Source organism: Macrotis lagotis, chromosome 3 (genome assembly GCF_037893015.1).
Source record: "Macrotis lagotis isolate mMagLag1 chromosome 3, bilby.v1.9.chrom.fasta, whole genome shotgun sequence".
NCBI classification, from domain to species: Eukaryota; Metazoa; Chordata; class Mammalia; order Peramelemorphia; family Peramelidae; genus Macrotis; species Macrotis lagotis.
In genome coordinates this window covers 106707362-106732362 of record NC_133660.1, presented here as the reverse complement: position 1 = coordinate 106732362, position 25001 = coordinate 106707362, and the positions used below count along the sequence as shown (strand labels likewise).

Below are 25001 nucleotides of genomic sequence, written 5' to 3'. Positions count from 1 at the left end.
ATCCTTTACTCATGCTTGAAACTTGAAAGTAATTTGGAACTCTTCCTTTCTCTTTTCTCCACTCACCATCTTCATTTGTCAAATCAGTCAGTCTTTAATGAATCTGACACCCAAGGTCCTTCCTAATCTTGTTCCTATTCCTTTTCTGGACTTACTTCGGAGAGGCAATCTAAAATAATGGAGAATGCTGCATTTGTAGTCGAAAAGATCTGGGTTCAAGTCCTGCTTTTGGGGAACCATGGATAAGTCATTTAATCTGAGTCTCGGTTCCTTCATTTGTAAAACAAGGATAATAAAACCTGTTGTACCTCCCTTACCGGATTGTTGAGAGATTAAGAGAAGCTGCTGTATATAAAAAAATCTTGCAACATTTTGTGTATTTTGTAAACATCATTTTCATATCTCCAAGTAATGCTGAGACATTGGACTAGGATCTTAGGGTAATGATCATAATTTGCTATTATTTTCATTATATAATTTTAATGATACATAATTATCATGTTACAATTACTTGAATATAATTATGGTATTTATAGAGTTCTTTTTAGTTTATGATGTTCTTTGCATATATTAAATTATATTTGATTTCATAGCAATTCTATGAAGCAGTTGCTAAAATATTAGAAATCCCATCTAACAGATGAGAAAATTGACGTTGAGGGGATAAATGACTTGGTTGCATGGTGTGCAATAAATGTTTGTTAAAGTTTGAATGAAGGAATAAATGGATTCCATTCAAAAGGTAACTACAACTCCCAGAATTCTCTCATTATAATTATTAAGGATGAGTAAAGAAGCCTCTAAGTTGAATTTTTTTTTCCTTTCACATTGGTTTCCTTTATATAATTCATAGGACAATGCTTTAAACAAATAAGTCCTCTACTTAAAAATATTTAGAGGCTCCCTACTAGATGTAGGCAACTGAGGTTCAGAAAGTGATTTACCCAGAGTCACATACTTATCCAAGATGGTATCTGAACCCAGCTTTTTCTGACTTCAAGTCTAGTGCCCATTATACCTCATCACCTCAATATTTAAGGAACAACCAGGTGACACAGTAGATAAAGTACCAGCCCTGGAGTCAGGAGGACTTGAATTCAAATTTAACCTCAGACAATTGACACTTACTAGCTATATGACCTTAGGCAAGTCAATTAACCCTGATATCCTTGCTTCCAGCACCATCTCCAGTCATCTTGATTCATATCTAGTCACTGGACCCAATTGACTCCAGAGGAGAAAATGAGACTGTTGCTAAGGCACAACATCCCTCACTCAAATCCAATTCATGTGCATGTCATGGCATCACCTCCTTGATGTCAATCTTTGTTGAGAATGAAGGATAAACATCATCAAAGGCTCATGGATTTAAAAATTGAAAGGGACCTTCCAGATAATCAAATCCAACTGACTCATTTTATCAAGGATGATTCAAACTCAGACTTTTTGACTTGAAATCCAGTGCCTGTAAATCTGCATTTCTATGCAACTTACTCTTTACAACAGCACAGAGTTAATCTACAGTACATTCCTCGATTCTACCTCTCTAGTTGTGTGCATGTGCCCCTTTCACTACCTGATGCTGAATAAATGATTATTGAAAATATGCAATGGGACTGTTCTTGAATGATGTTGTTCAGTCATCCCAACTCTTCATAATACCATATGGGTTTTTCTTGGCAAAGGTACTGGAGTGGATTGCCATTTCCTTCTCCAGCTCATTTTACAGAAAAGGAAAGTGAGTAAAATAGAGTAAAGTGACTTTTCCAGGGTCACACAGCTAGTCAGCTTCTCAAGTCAGATTTGAACTGAATCCAAGCCCAGTTCTCAATCCATTGAACCACCTAGCTGTTCTTTATTAGTAGTTTAACAGAGAGCAAAGAATCAATTTATTCTCATCTTTTATTCCATTTTGAAAAACATGTCACATCCTATATGGCCTCTACTTAACTCTGGGCTGTGTTGTGGACTCAAGGCTTTTACTTACAGCAGTATCACAAGGCTTTTCCAGGAGGAAGGCAAAGATGGAGTTTTAGAACAGGGGGTCATTGAATTTGACTCCCCTCATTTTACAGATGAGAAAAAGTGCCCACTACAGCTAGTAAAATCTGAACCCAGATCTTTCTGATCCTTTTCTCAATGAGATTGAATATGGGACTCAGAGAACAAAACAGAACATATCCTCAATCTCTTAGTAGATTAGGCAAGAGATCATAAGGACAGAATGCAGCATTCATTGTCAGATGAAAGGTCCCAGTATCAGTTGTTTTTGTTGAACTGTTTCCCTTAAATCCATAGTGGACAGCAAGATTATAAATATTTAACAAAGATAGTGATATTAAAATAAAATCTACCTTTTAAAATGAAGCTTTTTTTAAAGGATAATAAAGAAATGGATAGGTAAATTGGAGGAAAAGGTCTAAAAAGGAGAAATAATCAAGTGAAGTTTTCAATTTTCATGCCTTTCATTTTACTTTATCCTACTTGGATAATTTTTTTTTCTCTATCAAAGTTTCCTAAATGTTGTCATTAGGAAAACTGAAAAAAAAAATTCAGTCAATTGTGTTTCTAGCGGGAGGAATAAATGATAGACAAGGCCCCTAGGAAAGATGGTAGGACACTCTGACAAGTTTTTGAGGAGACACAGACAAGAATTAGATAGGATAGACAGTGATCATTGGGTAGTGAGCTTTGTTTTTACTTGTTGAAGCATCAGGGGGATGAGAAGACTTCCCCTGGTAGAAGAGATAGATGAGAATAATTTGTTTTGGTGGCCATAAGGGAACCTGAAGGCAGCTGCTGTAGAGAACTTAGAGCTTGGTCAGGCAAATAACAATATAGGACTCATTCTGAGAGAAAAAGCCATACTTGTTTCTCCATAGAGATCACGTTGTCACATTCTGTTGCCAGAAGTCACATGCTGATGTTTACCAAGTGTTGATGATGTGCTGTGGTACATCACTGATACCAGAGGAAGTGATACCAATTTAAGGTCAAGAGATTCCCACAGTCAGATCATCTCAAATAGTCCTGTTTCCTATCAATCAGGCTGTGAGATGGAACAATTCTGGAAAAGGTAAGTAAGAAGGTTGCCTTGCATATCATATCCCTCAGTATAATAAACATAATTGTGCAACTCATGCTGCCAGTCAGCTTGACTTGGTTGGTTGGTGTGTCCTCTGATACAAAGAACTACTAGTAGTAATTGTAGTTGTAGTAGAAGATGCTATGATCATCCATTGCATCTTGGGCCATCACCAATCATCTTGACTTTTGTCTTGCCTCTGGATTTCAATGGCTCAGAAAGAGAGAGTGAAGCTGATAACTCTACTTCATTTATATCCAGTTCACTTGCAAGTTAAGACATACTAATGAAGTCTTTGGTCCTCTTCTATAAGAGACTGCTGTGTGGAAGCTGGGGTGGAGCCAAGATGGTGACAAGAACAGATTATGTCTTAGGCGCTCTTTCATAAAACTCATAAGCTAAGGACTCTAACTAAATGTTCAAGAGACTGAACCCACAGAGGGACTCAGCGAGGCAGTTCTCCCACTCAAGGTAACCTGGAAAAGAGCAGGAAGGATCTGCTCCCCGGGGTTGGAGGGGCGGCCCACCAGAGGGGTGGCCCACCAGAGCGAAAGAACTTCAGCCTCCCAGAGGCAGTCCCAGGGCACTGGGAGCTGCAGCTCACAGCAGCGGGGGAGTTTCCTAAGCTACACCCCAGGGAGCACTGGGCACAAATTGGGGGAACAGTGGGGACCTCTGCCAGAGAGAGCACATGAAGCCCAGCCCTCAGGACACACATAGAGCAGCATGGCCAGCACAGCCCAGATCCAGGAAACAGAAGCAGGCAGAGCCTGTAAGCAGGAGCCCCCAGGGCATGAGCCCATTGAACCTAGGGAGGGGAGTGAAGAGAGATTGCAGAGCTCTGTCCTCTGCCCCTGGAAAAGGACTCTGAGGTTCTGACCACATTTAGATCCTGATCCCAGTCTAGGCACCCCCATAGAACAGCAAGGGCCCCCTCCACCTCAGCCCCATGGCAGAGGGGGGTGCATATGGTCATTCACAGACCAGGAGAGAGGACAGAGCCTCACACACTAAGACACTTGTGGGAGTGTCCCAAAAGCTCAGGAAGCACCCCAAAACCAGGCTCAGTCTGGGAAAATGAGCAAGCAGAGAAACAAGAGGAACACCATTGAGAAATATTTTGCATATGAGCCCAAGAAGGATCAAAATACTCAGTCTGAAGATGAGGAAGCACAAACTCCTGCATCTAAAGACTCCAAAAATAACAGAAATTGGGCTCAGGCTATGACAGAGATCAAAAAAGACTGTGCAAATGAAATCAAATTAGGGAGTTAGAAGAAAAACTGGGAAAAGAAATAAGAGAGATGCAGGAAAAACATGAAAATGAAGTCAGCAGCCTAGTCAAGGAAATCAAAAAAAAATGCTGAAGAAAATAGCATGCTAAAAACCAGCTTAGGTCAAATGGATAAAAAGTTCAAAAAGTTATTGAGGAGAAGAATGCTTTAAAAAGCAGAATTGGCCAGATAGAAAAAGAGATAAGAAAACTCTCTGAGGAGAACAAATCCTTCAGACAAAAAATGGAACTCAGGGAGATTGATGAATTTACTGAAACCAGGACTCAATACTTCAAAAACCAAAAAAAAAGAAAAAAGAAAAATTAGAAGAAATTGTGAAACATCTCATTGAAAAAACAACTGATATGGAAAACAGATTTAGGAAAGATAATTTAAAAATTATTGGAATACCTGAAAGTCATGATCAGGAAAAGAGCCTTGACATCATTTTCAAAGAATTACTACAGGAAAATTGCCCTGATATTCTAGAAGCAGGGGGCAAAATTGAAATGGAGAGAATCCACTGATCCCCCCGAGAAAGAGAACCCAAAAAACCCCTAGGAATATCATAGCCAAATTCCAGAATTCCCAAGTCAAAGAGAAAATATTACAAGTAGCCAGAAGGGCACAGTTCAAATATCGTGGAGCTGCAGTCAGGATCACTCAGGACTTAGCAGCAACTACATTGGAAGCTCGTAGGGCTTGGAATATGATATACCAGAAGGCAAAAGAGCTTAGAATGCAACCAAGAATCAAGTACCCAGCAAAGCTGAATGTCCTCTTCTGGGGAGAAAGATGGACTTTCAGTGAACCAGGGGAATTTCAAATGTTCCTGTTGGAATGGCCAGAGCTGAACAGAAGGTTTGATCTTCAGATATAGGACTCAGGTGAAGCATGGAGATTGGAGGAGAAGGGGAAAATATGAGGGATTTAATGATGATGAACTGCATGTATTCCTGCATAGAAAATGACACTGATAATACTCATATGAACCTTCTCAGTTAATAGAGCAGGTAGAAGGAGCTTTTATAGTTGAAGCACAGGAGAAAGCTGAATTTGAAGATAAAATATGGTGTAAAAATGGAGTCAATAGAAAAAAGGGAAATGTAATGGGAGAAAGAAAAAGGAGAGGGGCAATAGGCCAAGATATTTCATATAATAAGTTTTTTTCTTTATTACAATGAGCTATTGCAATGATATGGAAGGGGGGAAGGCAAGGGGGAATGAGGGAATCTTCACTCTCATCAGAGGTGGCTAGGAGAGGAAACAGCATATATATACTCAATGGGGTATAGGCATCTGGAGTAAGAAGGGGGGGACAGGGGGAGGGTAGGATGTGAGTGATGGAGGAGAGGATGGACCATGGGGGGAGAGTGGTCAGATATAACACATTTTCTTTTTTACTTCTTGCAAGGGGCTGGGATTGGATGGCCTGTTTGGGACTGTAGGGCCAGGTGGATGCTAGGCCTAAGGGGTGGTATGGGGGCTCAAGGCCTCTTGGCCCCAGTGTCAGGGATCTGTCTGCTGTACCACTCAGCTACCCTACAGCAGAGTCAGCATGAAAGGAGAGAGAAATATAGTACATGGTAGTGGAGAAATTCGAAAGGAGGGAGTTGCGATCAGCAATGGCAATGGTGGAAAAATATGGAAGTAACTTTTGTGATGGACTTACCATAAAGAATGTGATCCACCCACAACAGAGTTGTTGGTGTTGGAACAAAGACTCAAGCACACATTTTATTATTATTATTATTATTATTATTATTATTTTGGGGCGGGTTCAGGGCAAATGGGGCTGGGTAACCTGCCTGGGGCCGCATAGCAGGGTGATCGTTGGGTGTCTGAGGCTGGATTTGGACCTGGGTGCTCCTGGATCAAGGGCCAGTGCTCTTTCTGCCACCCAGCTACCCCTACTATTATTACTATTTTATTTTATTTTGGGTCTTTTTTTTTCTTTTTGGGGGGTTTTTGCAGGGCAGTGGGGTTCGGGTTGCTTGCATGTCACACAGCTGGGTGATTGTTGGGTATACGGGGCCGAATGTGGGCTTGGGTGCTCATGGTTCCAGGGCTGGTGCTCCGTCAATTGCGCCATCTGGCCATACCTACAGTTATTACTATTATTATTTTTTAATTTTAATTTTTTTTGTCTCCCCTTTACTTTATCCCTCAAGCAAGTCTATATGGGGGGGGAGTATTTTGTTTACTCTTAAGAAAGAATATTTTATTAATGTATAAAAAACATTATTTGTACAAAATGAGAATAAATATTAAATACAAAAATACTCTGAAAATAAAAAAAGAGAGACTGCTGTGTGTTGGAGTACTGAAAAGCTTCATCACCTGGAGTCCTCTAGCACCAGAGCATTAGTTACTGGTTGATTGTAGAATGCCACGGAAGTGGGAGTGGACCAGGGATTGGGGAGGATATTTAAGCACTTTTATTTGGTTCAACAAATGGAGTACTTGGAGATCTTGGAGAACTTGTCATTCTTGTCTCCCGCCCCATCAACATTCACCTGGGTAAGGATAGGCTAGCCAGCAGGAGCCTAACACTTCCTGAGCAGCTAGCCCAAAAGTAATTTAATACTGTTCAAAAGCAAAAGACAAACCACAAAAAAAAAAAAAAAAAGACAAACCACAACAATAGTTCCTGCGCTCAAGGACCTTATCTTCAACTAGAGAAGTTGGGGTGGTTATGAGGGATACAACATGTACTTAGATAAGCATGTAGTAGGAAACTTTAGGAGGAAATGACCAACAAAAGGGAAGAGAGATCAGGAAAAGTCACTGTAGGCAGTAGCACTGGAGTCTTGTTTTGAAGAAGGTAGAAATTATACAAAAACAGAGGGAAGAATCCCTGCAGACACAGAGGAGAATTGATGAAAAGTGAGGGGGATGGGAAATGGAAGAATCAGATATAGGGAGAAGTTAATAGGTAAGTTTAACCATGGAAAATTAAGTTAGAAATGTAAGCAGGATCTATATTGTGGAAATTATGGATTTTGTATTTTATTCTAGAGGTAATAATTCTATAGAAATTTTTGAATGGTGGAGTAAAGTGATAAGATCTTCATTTTAAGAGAGTCAGTTTGGTAGACTTGTTGTGGATGGATAGGAAATAAAGAATGGAAACAGGGAGATCAATTAGGAAGCTATGACAGGGGCAGTAGATGGTCCAGTGATTAGAGCAGTGGCCCTGGAATCAGGAGGAGCTGAGTTCAAATTCGACCTCAGACACTTAATAATTGCCTAGCTGTGTGACCTTGGGCAAGTCACTTATCACATTTCCTCAAATAAATTTTTAAAAAAGAAAAAAAAAGAAAAAGGAAGCTATTACAATAGAGGAGAGATCTCAAAAGGGGCTAAACTAAAATGGTGGCTGTAAGATATATGTCTGCCATCTTGGTTACCAAATGTTATTCACATACAATGACTATTAATGCTAATGGAGGGGCACCATGGGCAAATAATACAAAATGGCAGGTAATCCAATTCAGAAGATGCAATGAATATTGATTATATGTATGCTCTGTTCATAGTACAATGGTAGATACTGGGGGTTATATAAGATGCCTACTTCAGAGAGTTTACAGTATATTGGGAGAGGAAAGCACATCCACAATTATGTGACAAGTCCACAAAAGAAGATAAAAGCATATTGGTATGTGAGGTATGTAGGAAAGGACATTATGGGCTAGGGAAAGTTAGAAAAGACATTTTGGGGAAAAGCATCATTTGAGGATTGGTGGGAGTTTAGTAAATGGATCACAAGATTATAGATTTATGAATGGAAGGCACTTTATAGGTTGTCCAGTCCTAATCCCCTGAATTACAGATAATGATAATGGAGCAGCTTTAGCTAAAGAAATTAAATGAGTACTGAAGTCACACAGAGAGCAAATGTTAGACCTAGGATTTGAAGCCAGATCTTCTGATTCCCAATCCAGAAGGGGATAAATTGCTATTCTTGATATAGGGAAAATCAATAGGAAAAAGCACAGAGATGGAAAAGTATAGGGCTTGTGTGTTTGGTGATGAATAATCCAGTTTGGCTGGAGAATGTAATACACAGAGGGAAATTATATGAACCAGAAGGTAAATCAGTCTTAGATTGTGAAAAGCTTTGAATTGTCAGGCTTGGAAATTTAAATTTGGGAATACAGAAGGGTTTTTGCCAAGTGGTATGATGAGATCAGAGCAGGAAAAAAAACAAACCAAAAAACCCAAAATACCTTGATGTGGCGGGGTATTATATTATTTGGATCAGAGAAGAGAGAGGAGTTTAGGAAGGTCAATTAATAGATGATAATCTTGCTAAGTGGTACAAAAAAACTTTTGATAGAGTGGGAGAGTAGGAATAGAGAAGAAGAAATGAATTTGAGGGAAGTAGAAGCTACAGACTGTGATAAAGAGAAAGGAAAAGTGAGGGAGAAGGATGAGTCAAAGGTAGTCATAACGTTTGCTGCTTTGGTAGACAAAATAACTGCTTTTATAATTGAATAAAGTTTTGGATTGTAAAGTTCTCTTTTATGAGCTCACTGAGAGCATTCTTGGGACAATCCCAGTAGTAGGTAGAATGATGAGGATGATATATACTTTAACCATTTCACACATGATCTTGAATTTTAAATAATATTATACTAGTTTGTTTTCTAACTATATTTTACTTGGGCTAAGGTTAAAGTTTTAGTTTGCCTTAGCCTTAACTCCTTATTCATAACAAAGAAACAAGATAGCTGCTGAAGAGGATGGTGGGAGTACAGATGAAAAAAATTATTATATTAATTTACACAATATAGTTTTATAGTTTACAAAGCATTTTACTTGCACCAATCTTGGCAGTCAAGTAGTATAAAGAAGAAACAGAACCCCCCCCCAAAAAAAAATAAAGCTAAAGGAGGGACCAGGGGGCAGGAGCTTAGGAAGATTGGGGGTATGGGAGTGAAGTGGAAGGGTAGAGAAGCTAGCCTAGAATTAAACTGCTTATCCATCACACCAGATTTTGGGCACTGAAAATTAATAAACTATTTAGAATATGCAATTGTGGCATTAATGAACTAAAATGTATTCCATTGTATGGTGCACTGAAAAGAATACTGGGCTTCGAATCAGAAGATATGAACTCAGAACTGTTTTCTGCCACTTACTGTACAGACAACAGGGTGGGACAAGTTCATGGAAATGGTTTCATTACTTCTTTGAATAAATGAAAGAAAGAATGAATAAAGAGATTTTTATTAAGCACAAAGTGCTGGGCTAAGAAAAAAGGAATTCTCTTTTCTCAAGGCGCTCCCATTCTAATGGGGAAACAATACTTGAAGCTTCAACTACAAGGCAGAAGGAAAGGCCGTCTGGTCTGTAGGATGCCTTGGGAAAGCATCTTCATTAACATCATTTCCACTGATAAAATCATTTCTGTTTCTGACATTGAAGTATTTGACAGTGCCAAGGACCTTCAAAGGGTTTTGTGAGGAAAGTGCTTTGGAAATTGTATGGTCCTACATAGTGAGAGCTATTATTATTCCCAAAGCCAAACATGGAGCTCATCACACTGTCAATTCACCATCTGCCTCTGATGACTTAAGTACACATGAGTAACTGGGAAAATGAAATGAGCACTCCCGAAGGTATGCAAGATGATGGGTGGGGCTGGTAACAAAGGGAGGGATGGAAGAAGGGAAGGGCCTGTGGGGAAGAGCAATAACTAGGGATCAGTCTCCATTCTGGTGGGAAACTCACTGTTTTCCAAATTAGTATGTTTCAATCAATCATCAACCATCTAGGAAGTTCCTACTGGGTACCAGGAACTAGGCATTAGAAAAACTAAAGACAAAAAATAAAAAGAGTTCCTGAAGCTTATATTGGGTGGGAGGGAGGGGGTAAGAAAGGGAAGAAGAAGACATAATGTGGGTATATGTGTGTGTGTGTGTGTGTGTGTGTGTTGAAGAAATATTAAAAATAAGTGCAAAATAATTTTGAGAAAGATGATGGTCATCTGGGCAGAAGAAAAGTTTCATTGAGAGCATGGGCACCTAGCCTGGGGGACAAGCACCTTCAAGGAGTATGAGATGTTTTGATCAGGAAGTAATGGACATATCTGGTAAATATATTGTTCTATTGAAATATTCAACAGATTTTGATTCCTTTGAAAATCATTTATTTCTATGAATCATGATTCTCAGGCTATTATTAATCTCTTATTTCTTATGTATATGTGCTAGAAATCATTTCTTTCCGAATTGCATAGTGGGTAAAAAAAAGCAGGGGAGATAAAATATAAGATAAAAAATAAAGTATAAAAGAACAGAATGGAAGGAAATACACAGCAATTATAACTGAAAGAGAAAGCTCACTTATAAAACAGAATAGCAGAATAGATATGTTGTTTATAAGAAACAAACAATGCAGAAAACTATATAGAGTTAAAATAAGGAACTAGCAGAATCTATTCAGCTTCAACTGAAATAAAAAAAGCAAAGTTAGCAATCATGATCTCAGACAAAACGAAAGCAAAAAATAAACCTGGTTAAAAGAGGTAAACAAGAAAACTACATTTTGCTAAAATATAGCATAGACAATAAATTAATGTCAATATAAAGACATATGCACAAAATGACATAGCATTTAAATTCTTAAAGTAAGAATTAAATGAGCTATAGATGAAAATAGAAATAACACTATAATGATAGTTGATTTCAATTTATTCCCCTCAAATAAACATCCCTTGGATAAATCTAACCATAATGTAAATAAGAGAAACTAAACAGTTAAATGAAATTTTAGGAAAGTTAGATATGAGAGAATTCTGAAGAATATTGAATAGGAATGAATAGAAAGGGGAAAACCTATTTCTCAGTTGCATATGGTATCTTCCAAAAATTGATCATATATAAAGAAATTAAAAGCCTCACAAACAAGTGAAAAGCAGAAATATTAAGTGCAATTTTTATCATAATGCAATAAAAATTTACATTCTGTAAAGAAACTTTGAAGCAAAGATTAAAAATTAATAGAAACAAAATAATAATCTTAAAGAATGGATGGGTCAAAGAACAAGTTATAGAAACAGTCATTAATTTCATTGAAAATAATGACCACAATGAGAGAAGATAACCAAAATTTATGGGATGTAGTGAATGCAATATTAAGAAAGAGATTATGTGTCTAAACATTTATATCAATAAAAGACAAAAAGAACAGATCTTTAAATTGTGCATAAACCCTTTAAAATTAAAAATCAACAAATTAAAACCTCAATAGAAAAAGAGATATACTGAAAATGGAAAAATAAGAGGGATTTAAAAATTAAAAATAGAAAAAACATCATTGAACTAATAAATAAAATTAGAAGCTTTTTAAAAAACAATTAAAAATACAAAAAACTTTTTTATACAAAGAAAATCAGATGTAATTGAATAAATATTAACTGTCATGGGTAGGCAGGATCAATATAATTAAAAATTACAATTTCTTCTAAACTAATTTATAAAATTAATTATATCTCAATTAAATTACCAAAAAATAATTTTACTGAATTAGGAAAAAATAATAACAGAGGAATAGCAAAATTCATTTGGAAAAACAAAGACTCAAGAAGGAACTAGTGAAAATGTATAGGAAGAAGGTTTAGTAGTGTCAGATATTAAACTTTATTATAAGGTAGTAATTATCAAAACTATCTGGTATTAACTAAGAAATACAAAGGTAGCTCAATGGAGCATAGCTGAAATACAATTTACAAGAGCAAATGGATCAGGGCAGCTAGGTGGCGCAGTGGATAGAGCAGGGTTCCTGGAGTCAGGAGGACCTGAGTTCAATTTGGACCTCAGATACATAGTGATTACATAGCTATGTAACCTTGGGTAAGTCACTTAACCCCAATTGCCTTGCAAAAGCAAAAATAATTTGTATGTTAAGGATGGCTAGTAGCTAAACAAACAAGTTTATATATAGAAATTTCTAGCTATAAAAGTGAATTGGGAATATTTTGGATATATATATATATATATCCAAAATATTCCATATATATATATATATATATATATATATATGTATATGTATATATTCCAAAGCAGTGATTGCTTGCTATGTATTATGAGAAAGAAACACAAAAGAGATAATCTGAGATTTTTCTGTGACAATATTTAGCTTAGGCAATTTCCTGATCAAAAGAGTTTTTTATTTGCTGTAAAATATAACAGGCTAGAAGGAGGGTTCTCTAGCAAAGGGTAATCTGATACACCATCTTTATATAGAGATAGAGTAGATATGATTTCAGACAAAGGGATGTCTCTAGTAAGAAGTAGGAGATGAGGCCTCTAGCGTCATTCATAGTTAGAATGCCTGGTTTTAGCAGTGACCCAGGAGGGATACTCAGAGCTTTACGTAGGAGTTTCATTAATTGGGACTCTATTAAGACTATAAGTGGAATTTAGTGAATTGTACTCACTGGAATTTCTAATTAGGTAAAAAAACTCTTTTAGATCATGGGGTTTTTTTAATCGATTTTCTCTTTTTATGTCAGATACAAGGATGGTTAGCAAAAGGAAATGCTACTGGATAAATATCATGTTCTTGGAGCCAATAAAACAAGGGACTAAGATGTAAGATGACAGGGATGTGCAGGCAAAGGGGTGGCTTCTCAGTATGGCTTGAGGTTGGACCCTTTTGAATTGATTTCCCCAAAATGACATTTGGATGATGATTCACCTGAAAGAGGAAATCTGGCCTAAGACATTTGACTACCCACATGACTTCTGCCTGGACACTGACATTCACTATTTATATCTATAAAAGAATTTTCCTTTAATATCCTGGATCTTTATAGCTAATGAGAAAATCGGAAAAAAGTTTTCAGATGAATTGAATTTAATAGCCAGATAGATTAGGTATGTGTTTCTGACACCTGCTATCATCTACATGTGAAGATAGAAATTAAGTTTCCTTAATTTTTATTTAGAGGGGATATTTAGGTAAGAAGAAGAATGGGAAATTCTTAGGATAATTACAGTTTCAAGGTCTATTTTAAGGAAAAGAATGTGAGTCAGATAAGTATATCAGGAAAAGGAAAATCTATGGTATATATATATGTATATATATATATGGGAATATTTTGTAGAAAAAATCATTTTGGTTAAAGATGTTTGAGTAACTGTAATGAGAACAAAGGTTAAGATTGTTTTTTTTTAAACCACGTACTGGGTACTCTGAACAAAGATGACGATTGAATGTATATGTTACAAGCTTGCAAGGAAAGTGAAGAAATGACTATTTGTAAAAAAAATAATTTAAGGAACATCACTAGCTATATTAATTTTTCTTGGGGTTGGTCCAATGGCACAAAATCAGGGATTTATTTTGATCAATTTTGGAGCCAGAAAGATCTGTCTAAAGACATTGGTATAAAAACTTTGGAAATGTATCTATTATCATGATGATTATATGGCTTATTTAGGAGGGCCCATTGGAAGTAAGGATGAACAGTATTATCCATTTGTTAGAAATCCCAGGAAAGTATTCCTGAAAGACTAACCAGCACTAAAGGGACATTATTGAATCTGTAGGACTACTGCCTATACCCATTGGTCCAAAGGGTTGGTCAGGGAGTTGTTATTTAGACTAAAGGGCCTAGGCACAGAACTGGAGTTGAGGCTATGGAACCCCACTTTACATCCTGATTAGATTCTAAGCTGTAGTGGAAACAATTACCAATTAGACAGCTAGGGCCCTCGACTTCCTGGCTGGCTAAGTCATGCAAACAAATCTGTTGATTGGAGAAGGATTTTGGTAAATTGAATCAAATTGCTGCCTAAAGATAGATGACAATAGGCAAATAGTAAAAGACATCAGAAAGTTGACATGTGCTCCCACACAAACCTGGAAAATATGACAGGTCCATGTCTCTGATAATGAGGAAGTAAAAGAAAAAGCCAGTAGTTATGTCAGTAACAAGGGTTGTGATTTAAGAAAGAAATCACTTTAAGGTGTGGAACCCAAATTCTTCATATAAAAGAAAAGGGGGAAATAATGTATAGGAACCAATGTATCAATTAGATTTGTAACCCCAGCCTATGATCAGCACGAGTGAGTGAGAACAAAGCCTTTCAAAGTGCATAAAAGAGCTTGTGTTTTGGGATTCCTAATCCCTCTCTCCTACCATGAGAGAGGTGTGCCATTTCGTTAAGATATCTTAATAAAAATCATTTTAATCACTCTGGACTAAGTATTCTCAAGCCATTAACAACACAACTATGTAAAGAAATTTGTCAAATCTATGGTTGAAGGGAAAAACAACAAATATTGCAGAGGATGAGGAAAAACTGGGTTATTAATTCATTGTTAGTGGAATTGTGAACTCGTCCAGCCATTTTTGGAGAAAGCAATCTAGAATTATGACCAAAGAGTTATTAAACTGCTTTTACCCTTAGACCCAAAAATGCCACTTGTTGCTGTATTTTCAAAGATAATTAGGGGAAAAAAGAAAAGAACTTATATGTTCTAAAATATTTATTGCAACTCTTTTTGTGGTGGCAAAGAACTAGAAATTGTGGGGATATACTTTATTTGAATAATGATCAAACCATTTATGATATATGATTGTTGAAATACTGCTGTGCTATAAGAAATGGTGAACTTAATGATTTTAGAAAAATGTGGATAGACTTGTACAACATAATGAAGAGGAGAATGAACAGAATTAAGAAAATATTGAATATAGTTACGGCAATATTGTTTTAAGAACAATTTAGGTAGAACAAACCATTTTGGCCATTAGCAATGCTGGCATTAGCTACAAAGGACATGAAGGAAGATAGCATCTGCATCCAGAGAGAAAAATGGATAAATAGAAGCATGGAATTACTTTATACACACACACACACACACACACACACACACACACACACACACACATTTGTGTCCAGATCAAGTTATCATTTTAGCTTCTCTAAAGAGAAAATCTGAGAGATAAGGAAGAAAAAAAGATATTTGCATGATAACTTCATTATTTATTTAAAAGGAATATAATGTACATAATACATTTTCAGTTTCATGTGTAATCAACTCTTTAAAATATACTGTTATTGAAATACTTATTTTATTTCATAACTTAAAGATAAAATAAATTTTAACAATTTTAAATAGATGTCATTAGCTAATTTTATTTAATTTATTTAAGGCAATGGGTCTAAGTGACTTGCCCAAGGTCATATAACTAGGTAATTATTAAATGTCTGAGGCCACCTTTGAACTCAAGTCCTCCTAACTCCAGGGCCAGTGCTCTATCCATTGCAACATCTAAATACCCCCAATTTGATTTTATAAAGGAAAAAAGAAAAGCATATTATCATTGTCAAAAAATAGACGAATTCATAATCAATAAAGAAGAAATCAAAGCAATTATTAGGAACTATTTAACCCAACTAAATGGCAATAAAATTTACAATCTAAATGAAATAGATGAATATTTACAAAAATATAATTACTGCCAAGATGGTGACAGGAGAGGATCATCTCTTAGGTGCTCTCTCTGATTTTTCCAAACTTATAAAATAAAGATTCTAACTGAATTTTCGAGTGACAGAATCCACAGAGGGATTCAGGGAGGCAATTCTCCAGCCCAAGGTAACCTGGAAAAGTGCAGAAAGGCTATGCTCCATGGGGGTTAGAGGAGTGACCACCAGAGTGAAGGAACTTAAGCCTCCCAGAGGCAACCCCAGGATGCTGGGAGCCTCAGCTCATGGCAGCGGGTGCTGTTTCCTGACTCACACCCCAGGGAGCACCGGACACAACTTGAGGAATCAGCAGGGGAACCCCTGCCAGAGCGAGTTCATGAAGCCCAGCCCGCAGGGCATTCAGTGAGCATCGTGGCCAGGGCAGCCCAGATCCAGGAAGGGAAGCAGGCAGAACAGGGAAGCAAGTGCCCCCAGGCAACTGAGCCTTGAGTGCTCAGCATACCAAAGTTAGGGGAGTGGAGAGAGACTTCCAAGGTCTGTCCTCTGTACCTGGAACAGGACTCTGAGGCTCTGACCACATTCATATCCCTATTGCAGTCTTGGCACCCCATAGAACAGCAGGGCCCTCCCACCTCAGCCCTGTGGCAGAGGGGTGCACTTGTAGTCATTCACAGACCAAGAGAGAAGACAGAGCTTCACACATGGAGATCCTTGGGGGGGGGGGGGTCCCAATAATACTCAGAAGCTCAGGAAGCACCCCAAGACCAGGCACAGGCTGGAGAAATGAGTAAACAGAGAAAAAAAGAGGAACACCATTGAGAAATACTTCAGCTCTGATCCCAAGAAAGATCAAAATACTCAATCTGAACATTAGGAAGTCCAAACTCCTGCATCTAAAGACTCCAAGAAAAACAGAAATTGGGCTCAGGCTATGACAGAGCTCAAAAAAGATTTTGAATAACAAGTGAGGAAGATAGAAGAAAAATTAGGAAAAGAAATGAGAGAGATGCAGGAAAACCATGAAAAAGTAGTCAGCAGCTTAGTCAAGGAGATCTAAAAAAATGCTGAAGAAAATAACATGTTAAAAACCAGCATAGATTAAATGGATAAAACAGTTCAAAAAGTGATTGAGGAGAAGAGTTCTTTTAAAAGTAGAATTGGCCAGATGGAACAAAGAGATAAGAAAGCTCTCTGCGGAAAACAAAACCTTCAGATATAGAATGGAACTGAGGGAGGCTGCTGATTTTACAAGAAATCAAGACACAATACTTCAAAACCAAAAGATTGAAAAATTAGGAGAAAATGTGAAACATCTCATTGAAAAAACAACTGATCTGGAAAACAGATTTGGAAAAGATCATTTAAAAATTATTGGAATACCTGAAAGTTATGATCAGGAAAGGAGCCTTGACATTATTTTCAAACAATTCCTACAGGAAAATTGCCCAGATATCCTAGAAGCAGGGGGCAAAATAGAAATTGAGAGAATCCACTGATCTCCCCCAGAAAGAGATCCAAAAATACACAACCTCCAGGAATATTAAAGCTAAGTTCTAGAACTCCCAAGTCAAAGAGAAAATATTGCAAGCAGGCAGAAGGACCCAATTCAAATATCATGGAGCTGCAGTCAGGATCACACAGGACTTAGCAGCAACTACATTAAAAGCTCATAGGGCTTGGAGTATAATATTCTGGAAGGCAAAAGAGCTCAGAATGCAACTGAGAATCAACTACCTAGCAAAACTGAACGTCCTCTTCCAGGGAAAAAAAGATGGACTTTCAATGAACCAGGGGAATTTCAAATGTTTCTGTTAAAATGGCCAGAGCAGAACAGAAAGTTTGATCTCCAAATACAGGACTCAGGTGAAGCATAGAGAGTGAAGGAGAAGGGTTAAATATGAGGGACTTAATGATGATGAAATGCATGTATTCCTGCATAGGAAAATGATACTGATAATACTCATATGAACCTTCTCACTTAATAGAGCAAGTAGAAGGAGCTTTTATAGATGAAGCACAGGAGAGAGCTGAATTTGAAGATAAAATATAGTGTAAAAATGGAGTCAATGGCTAAAAGGGAAATGTAATGGGAGAAAGAAAAAGAAGAGGTGGAATAGGCTAAAATATTTGATATAATAAGATTTTTTATTACAATGAGCTATTGCAATGATATGGAAGGGGGGAAGGCAAGGGGGAATGAGGGAATCTTCACTCTCATTAGAGGTGGCTAGCAGAGGAAACAGCATTTATACTCAATGGGGTATACACATCTAAAGTAAGAAGAAAAGAAGGGGACAGGGTAAGGGGGGGGAATGTGAGTGATGGAGGAGAGGATGAACCCTGCAGGGGAAAGTGGTCAGATATAACACACTTTCTTTTTTACTTCTTGCAAGGGGCTGGGATTGGATTGCCTGTCCAGGACCATAGGGCTGGGTGGATGCTGGGCCTAACGGGTGGTATATGGACTCAGGGCCTCTTGGCCCCAGAGCCAGGGATCTGTCTGCACCACTCAGCTACCCTACAGAACATTTAAGAAGAGGGACAGAGTGAAAGGAGAGAGAAAATATAGTATATGGTAGTGGGGAAGTATGAATGGAGGGAGTTGCGATCAGCAATGGCAATGGTGGAAAAATATGGAAGTAGCTTTTGTGATGGATTTATCACAAAGAATGTGATGCCCCCATGACAGAGCTGGAGGTATTGGAACACAGACTAAAGCACATTTATTATTATCATTATTATTATTATTATTATTATTATTATTATTTTGGGAGGGTGGTTGCAGGGTAAATGGGGCTGGGTGGCTTGCCTGGGGCCACACAGCTGGGTGGTTGTTGGGTGTCTGAGGCCAGATTTGGATTCAGGTGCTCCTGGCTCCAGGGCCAGTGCTCTGTCTGCTAGGTCAGCTGGCCGCCCCTACTATTATTATTATTATTAATAATTTTAATTTTTTCTCTTTACTTTATTGCTCATGTAGGTCTATATTTTGGGGGGAGGGGGTATTATGTTTACTCTTAAACAAGAATATTTTAGTAATGTATAAAAAACATCACTTGTACAGAAATAAGAATAAATAAATGAAAAAACAAAAACAAAAACAAAAAATATAATTACCCAGGTTAACAGAGCAGGAAATCAAATATTTACATAACTTTATCTTAGAAAAATAAATTGAACAAGCTATAATTGAATTCTGAAAGGAAAGACACACACATATACACACATACTCATAGATGGATTTACAAAGCAAATTCTAACAAACATTTAACACCAATACTACATAAATTCTTGAAAAAAATTATGAAATCATCCTACTAAATGCTTTTTATGAACATCAAAATGATCTTGGTACCTAAATGAGGAAGAGTCAACACAGAAAGAAAACTTAAGATTAATTTCTCTAATTAGTATTGTTGCAAAAATTTTAAGTAAAACACTAACAAAGAGATCTCAACATCAAAAAGATTATATGAGAAGATCAGTTTTATACAAGGAATGCAGGGCTTATTCAATGTAAGGAAAACTATAAGCATAATTGACTATCAATAACAAAAACATAGGATTATTTCAATGGATGCAGAAAAAGGTTTTGACAGAATACAAGACCCACTTGTATGAAATAACGCAAAGTGAAAGCAACAAGGATAAAAATTTACACATTAACAGCAATATTATAAATATAATCATCTCTGAAAGATTAAAGAACTTTGATTAACACAATGACCAGTCACAATTCCAAAGGACTCATGATGAAACATGCTCTCCACTTCCAGACAGTGAAATATGGAGTTAAGAATGCATATTGAAGCATTTTTTTCCTTCCTTCCTCCCTCCCTCTTTTTCCTCTCTTCTTTTCCTTTCTTCCTTCATTCTTTCCTCTTTTTTTTGAACCTGGCAAAAGAAGGAATTTGTTTTTGCATGACTATAACATTTATAATGGCCTATGTTTTTCATGCCTTCTCAATTTTTGTGGTGAGGAATGGGAGAAAATTTGGAACTAAAAATAAAATTGAATTTTTAAATATATGCTTTTCTGACTTCTCCACTCCACTCTGCAAATAGAGAATCCTTATTGGTGGATCAGCAGCAACCACATTTAATGAGCATCCATTTTTACTTTACAATGTTATTTTCATGTCATAATAAGGCATCAGAGAAGGACCCCCAAAAGTTGAATCTCTAACTCTAACTAGGGAAGCTAGATTACCTTATGGACAGAGCACTGACCTTGGAGTCAGGAGTACTCCAGATCCAGTCTCAGACTCCTGCCACTCACTAGCTGTGTGACCTTAGGCAAGTCATTTAACCTAATAGCCTCATATCTAGGACCATCTTCAGTTGTCCTGATTCATAACTGATCACTGAACCCAGATGGCTCTGGAGGACATAGTGAGGCTGGTGACTTAGCATAGCACTCCTCATTGAAATCCAATTCATGTGCTTGTCATGGCATCATTCCCTGATGTCATGGTCTTCTTTGGGAATGAAGAACAAACATCATCAATTCTTATGTTCAAAGAAGCTACAAACAACTTAGCCACAAGGTTTAAAGAAATAGATAGTGATTGCTTGTCCTCTAAGTAAGAACTTAATGGGGGGGGGGGTTAGTGGGAAGTAAGTAGCCATTAAAAGTCTATTGTATGCTAAGTATTTTACAAATTTTATCTCATTTGATCCTGGCATCAACCCTGTGAAGAAGGTACTATTATTATCCCCATTTTATAATTGAGAAAACTGAGGCAGGAAGAAGTTAAGTGATTTGTCCAGGTTCATGTAGCTAGTAAACCTCAGAGGCTGGATTTGAACTCAGGTCTTCTTGATTCATGACCCAGCACTCTAGCCACTATACCACCTAGTTGATTCTAATATTGAAAGCATTTTTAAGTACTTGTCAGCATTATATAAGCACTAATGACACAAATGTTAATAAGTGAGATGCCATATTTCCTTATGTATAAGATGTACCTTTTTACAAAAAATTTGGGTTCTAAAAACTGGGAGCATTTTATAGAGTAGCTGTAGATTTTTTTACTTGCATTTCCCACTTTTTCTGCACTCGTCTTTGTGCTCATTGTTTCGCATTTGTTACAGGTATATTAGATTACATTTTGCCACATTCTGCCCAGAAATGGCTCAGAAAAGATTTTCTTACAGTGCTGAATTCAAGTTCAAAGTGATCCAGTTTGTAAAAGTGGATAGAAATTGTGCTGCTGAACATCAGTTTGTTCCTCCTCCAACTAAGAAAACAATCCAGGCTGGCTACAGGAAGAAGAAACTGGACTAAAAATACAAGAGACAAGGCAGCCAAATGGCCTGAGTTAAAGAGCAAATTGAAGATCTGGATGGAAGAGCAAAGGTCAATTGGAATTCCTTTGTCCATAAAGATGGTTCAACAGGAGGCCAGAAGAATTGCTGATGAAAAAGAAGTGACTGATTTCAAAGGACACAATTGATGCTTCAGATTCATAAAATGGAATGGACTAAGCATGCAACCATGCACCAGACTTGCCCAGGGAGTGCTTTGGGTCAACCACAGACCAGATCACAGGCAGGAGAGTAGTCAGAAACTCTCCTAAAATAGTGATTTGTCATCAAACACAGATGAGGACCAGCTACTGGATGGGAGTTCTGACAGAGATGAGGAGTTGTATGAATTTTATGATGAATAAACTTGAGTTCAATAACTTTATGTAATACATTTTTTTCAAATTCCAAGCCCCAAAATTAAGATGCATCTTATACATGGGGTGTCTCATACCTGAAGAAATATAGTAATTCCTGCTCTTTGGGAACTTAATGAGTGAAAACAAAACAGAAAGGGAAGTTAGAAAGCTGGAGATGGTGCTATGTTTTGGAAATGGAGATTGGAAACTTTCAACATTTAGGGGGAGCAAGTTTCTCCAAATGTTCTTGATTCCCAGTTGACCTCCCTAGAGATTTCGATGAGAGGCTTTCATTTGGGTTGAGATGAAGTCTCTAATCTTAGTGTGAGCTGAGATCTTATATCTCTCCTATCCAAGGAGCTCTTGCTCTTTCACTCATATGTTTTTGGTGTGTATTCTAAACTGTATAGTTTCTCCAATTTCTTGTTTGCTTGGATGAATGGATTTACTTACTATTCAGTCTTTGTGACAGTCTTTAGTATAGTAGGTTTTGGTAGACTGGGACCAATCTGTAATTTGTAAGTCTAGGGTCACCTTTGCCCTTAAGAGTAACCAAGAAAGTAGTTTTTGCTTGGAAGCTATATTACTCTATGAGCAGCAATATTTGGGGAGGGGGAAGGGGATAGGTGTATAGCCCAATACTCCTACTGGAAATAGTTAAGAATAGAACCATGAGTACTTGCACAGTTGTTCAATTATTTCCCTAGCAAAGAGATGGCCCAAATTCCAAAGACATTGATCAGGGAAATGATGCAATCTTTTGCTACCTAGAACACAAATGCATAAGGAGGACTGTCTTAACCACTCTTTGGGGTCCTCCCCAAGTGGCAAATGTAGTGGAGAATACCTAGAGCACCACCCTTGTTCTGCCCACTGGAAAGGTATCACATAGACTTCCACTGAGAGTTCTACTGTTCTTCCATATATCAACTCTTAATTCAGAGGTATGGGGACAAAATTTATTATATATTACTGTGGTTATTAAAATAACAAGTCAAGAAGTTAATACATTAAGCAGTAATAAGAGCTAGAGCTCTTAAGGAAATCTAGGAAAAGTGGAAAGAATAAGTAAAGGCAATTTCAAGATTACAGGCAGCAGCCAGGGAACTCAACAAAATAAATCTGAGTGGATTTACATCTCCTTCCTCTTTTTGTGGGATAGCCCTTGGGATGAGTTTAGGAAAGGAACTGAGATAGATACATCTTAGTAGCTCTTCTCAGTAGCTTTGGGTATATAAGTTCCAGGTGGTCCACAATGGGAGCTATTTATCTAGATAACAATGGGATGGAAATCAGACACCCACAGGATACTGAAGGTCAGCACAGAAGGAAGTAATATTAGGCATAATATTTTTATCTGTCTAACATTTCCTCTGCTACATTCCTGTGTCCTGTTGTGAACTTACATTCTAATCTGTAACATAATTATTTATGTTCCTGTCTTATCTATGCTAATAAATGTCAAGTTCCTAGTGATAAAGATATTGTCTCATTCATCTTTGTATCTCCCTGCGCGTTAGCACCTTTCACATAGAAAATGCCTAACAAATGTTCATTAATTGTTCACCCCCTTTTATCCAATGGCACACCAATGAATTACCAAGAATGTTATCAGTAGCAAGGAAAGACCTATTTGTATAAAAATATTCACAGATATACAATGAGTAAAAGCAAAAAATTGGAAATAGGCAGTGATTGGGGAATAGTTAAGCAAATTGTGGTACATTACTGTAAAGGAATCCTATTGTTCATTAAGAAACAACAGATATCAACAATTCAAAATTGTATTGGAAAACTGGTTTGAAAGGATATAGGTTGAAGAATATAAAACCAAAAGTATTTTGTGTACAATGCTGCAATTATAAAAATGAAGGCAATTTGAAATGGCAACAAAACTCAGATCAAAACCAAGCACAATGCTGATAATTACTAATTTAAAGCACTCACTTCCTTTCTTTTATTACCACTATTGTTACTTTGGATGGAACCTGTGATTTCTTTGCTCTGGAGAGAGTTCCCAGCAAGATTTCTGTTTTACCAAAACATATCTGAACTTTTTTGAAACTTACTGTCTTAGAAAGTTCCCTGGAACACTGAATAGGATCTCATATTTAAAGCTGGAAAAAACCTTCAGGGCTGTTCACTCAATTTAATACATGAGACATGAGGCTCAAAATGGTCAAACAAACTAAGCCAATATGGATGAGAGGACTTGAATCCAGTTTTTTTTTTGACTCTGAAATCAGTTATGCCGCCACTGCAACTGATGACAAATCTTAAACAGCCCATTTTTATGCCAGTAAAATGCTAAGTACTTTATAAATTTATTTTTTATCCTCACAATAATACTGTTGAGTTCTTTTATTATCCCCATTTTGCAGATGAGGAAAGTGAGGCACAAGCTAAATGACTTGCCCAGGGTGAAACAATTAGTAATTGTTTGAGTCAGGATTTGAACTCAGGTTTTCTTCACTCCAGACTTGGTACTCTTTTCATAATAATGTATAGCAAACTTCCTCTCTCTTCCTTTCTTTAATAAATATTAAACTAGTGGAGAACATGAGTTCATGGACTATTTATTCACAGAAGCAACTAGGGTGCAATGGAAATAACATGCTGCACCTGCAGTCGGCAAGTAGTTATTAAGTCATTTTTCAGTTGTGTCTGACTTGTCATGACCCCATTTGGGGTTTTCTTGGTAAAGATACTGGAGTGACTTTGTTTTTTTTCCCTCTCATTTTATAAAGGAGGAAACTGAGGCAAATAGGATTGAGTGACCTGTCTAGGATCACACAGCTCTCAGGAAGATTTGAGTACTTAGGAGTACAGCCTCTTGACACTTTCTATTGTGGAACTCTGAGTTTCCTCATAGGGATAATAAAAGCACCTGCCTCTCAGGATTGTTGTGAGGATATAATGAGATATTTGTAAAGCACTTTGCAACCTCAAAGAGCTATCTAAATGCTACTTATTATTATTATGTTTTATTGTTTTGTATTTTATACTCATTGGGAGTGTTGAGGTGCTTTGTATGTTGTTTCACAATAACATTTATCAGTGGAAAAATAAATGTTGAATTAATGAAGTTTTAAAAATATCTAACATTATTAAACTATATAGATGCTGGGATATTCATGAACAAATTCCTTTGTCAATGAAACTAGTCCAATTATTTCTTTAGATGAATTATATCTTTTTAAACGATTCAAAGCACATCAAATGTTCCAAACTTGTTACATGAACAGTGCTATGCAGAATATTGTATTAATACAGCTCCTTCTGAACTGAATGATTTGTGATGCTTTATATTTAATTCTTTTTTTTTGGATGTATAATTTTTAATGTTTGTAATGCCTACATTAAATTACTCTTCTGAATGGGTATGTGCCTAAATGATGATCAGACAGAACTCTGACAGACAGCACTACTGGCTGACTCCAGTTTCTCCCCTCTCCAACCAATCTTTCCCATCGCTCCTTTGCTCTACCTAAGGAATAAATCTGATTTTGCCACTTCCTAGCTCAAG

The 25001-nt window shown here is 37.0% G+C and overlaps 1 long non-coding RNA gene across 1 annotated transcript in view; it reads left to right on the top strand.

Moving 5' to 3' along the window:
• Positions 1 to 23980, top strand: part of LOC141517740 (uncharacterized) — a 95082-nt gene extending 71102 nt beyond the window's left edge. The window contains exon 3 of the long non-coding RNA XR_012476976.1: positions 20904 to 23980. This is a non-coding gene — a long non-coding RNA (uncharacterized LOC141517740). The remainder of the gene's footprint in view (positions 1 to 20903) is intronic.
• Positions 23981 to 25001: the final 1021 nt, after the last annotated feature.